Source organism: Eumetopias jubatus, unplaced genomic scaffold, assembly GCF_037043125.1.
Source record: "Eumetopias jubatus isolate StellerSeaLion01/CBP00866 unplaced genomic scaffold, mEumJub1_p1.0 scaffold_5, whole genome shotgun sequence".
Classification (NCBI taxonomy): domain Eukaryota; kingdom Metazoa; phylum Chordata; class Mammalia; order Carnivora; family Otariidae; genus Eumetopias; species Eumetopias jubatus.
Genome location: NW_028274811.1, coordinates 16690556 through 16692783, shown reverse-complemented (window position 1 = coordinate 16692783; position 2228 = coordinate 16690556).

The window sequence follows — 2228 nt, the reverse complement described above, 5'->3', positions numbered from 1 at the left end:
GAGGTTAATTTCCAAAAATATTTAAGGAATTCCTACAACTCAAAAGCAGAAACTAAAGAACCCTATTTAAAAATGGGCAAAAGATTTGAATAGACTTTTCTGCAAAGAAGCCATAGAAATGGGCAACAGATATTTAAAAAGCTGTTCAACATCAAAAAACATCTGGGAAATGCAAATCGAAACCACAGTGAGATATCACCTTACACCAGTAAAGATGGCTACCATAAAAAAAAAGACAAAGGTAACATATTGGTGAGGTTGTGGAATGCAGGGACCTCTTTTACACTTTTGGTGTGGATGTAAACTGATACAACCATGAGGTATATTGGTATGGAGTTTCTTCAAAAAAATTAAAAATTAGAACTACCTTGTGATCCAGTAATTCCACTTCTAGGTACCCATATAAAGGAAAGGAAATCAGTATCTAGGAGAAATCTGCACATCCATGTTCACTACAGCATTATTCACAGTAGCTAAAGTATGAAAACAACCTAAATGTTCATCAGTGGATGAATGGATTAAAAAAAAAAAATGTGATTTCACACACACACACACACACACATACACACACAATGGGGTATTACTCAGCCTTAAAGGAAATCCTTCCATGTGTAACAAAATGGATGAAACTGGAGGACACTGTGCTTAGTGAAATAAGCCAGACCCAGAAAGATGAATATCACGTCACCTCACATATATGTAAAATCAGAGAGTCAAATTCTCAAACCAGAGGAAAGAAAAGGAAAGGAAAAAAAGAAAGGTGGGAGGGAAGGAAAGGAAAGAAGAAATGTGGTATATACACACAGTAGAATATTATTCAGCCATAAAAAGCAGGCAATCCTTGTATATGCAACAGGGATGAATCTTGAGAACATTATGCTAAGTGAAGTAAGGCAGACACATAAGGACAAATACTCAAAATTCCACTTATCTGAGGTATCTGCAATAGAAATACAGAAGTAGAAAACAGAATAGTGGTTGCCAGAAAGAAGTGAAGAGTAGCTCTTGAAAGGGTATAAAGTTTCTGTTTACATGATGAGTAAATTCTAGCTATCCTCTGTATGTTGTGCCTATAGTTAAAAATACTGCTTCAGAAAGCTCATGGCTATTGCTAAGACTGGAATTTATCGGAACTCACTGTTGATGGGGTCCTTGGTCGAAGTAATATAAGAAATGCTCATGTTTATGGAAACAACAATGAAAATATATCAAATATCTTACAACCTAAAGATCATATTAAATCCTGTTCATAAACAGAAACAAAGAATATGCTGTTTTTGCCTCTTGAGAAATTTATCATTTTAAAAATCATACAAATGTGATGAAACAATGTGTGAGAAGTGAGATCTATATAAAGCTGCAAGATGTTAAAAGATTTTTAGGCTGTTCTCTTAAAATGCTATTAGGAGAGAAAGATGGACAGATTGGAAACTGATAATGAGTTTTGTAGATATGCACTTATTATTCTGAATAATGAGCTTTCATTTTGCACCTGTTCTCACTTGCTCAGAAGAAATAAACAATTGTAAGTAATTAATGTGTGTAATTATGTATCATTATTCAATGAAAACTGATAACACATTAAACATCAAAATGAGAATGATCCATAATGTATCTGTCATACATGAAAAACTATAAATAAACAAATATGTTATAGTCATAGATTAATATTCTCAACTCATCTGACAGTAACATTTCCATCCATAAGTTATCACAGTTGAGGATAAGAGCTCAAACTCAAGGCATAAAAGAAATCTGAGATAATAAATCAAAGTGAAACAGAATATGCACTATAATAAATTGATGAGATGGTGGGGAAAAAAAACAGAATAAAGCCTTATATGTGACGTTGTCTTTTAAAATATCAATCCAAATAATAAAAAGAATAAAGAGAAAAAATTAGGAAAGCCACATGCCAAACCACAAGATACTTAGAGTAACTGATTAATACAAGGAAAATTGGACCAAATAAAGGGAAAATCACTACACCAGTTATAGATCACCGAGTGTGCACAGGGCACAGAAGTTGAGAATATGGAGCAGCTTATTCAAAGGTCCCTTACTTGGAGAGTGAGGTCTAGCATCCGTAGCCCAGGAGAACCTTTTTGCAGCACATTCTACCTGCCCAAGGGAAGTTGTAATGTGTCTAGGTAAGCCCTGTACTGATTTAACAAAATCAGGTGGTAAACATCACCTAAATGAACAAATATGCATAAATACTAAATCAA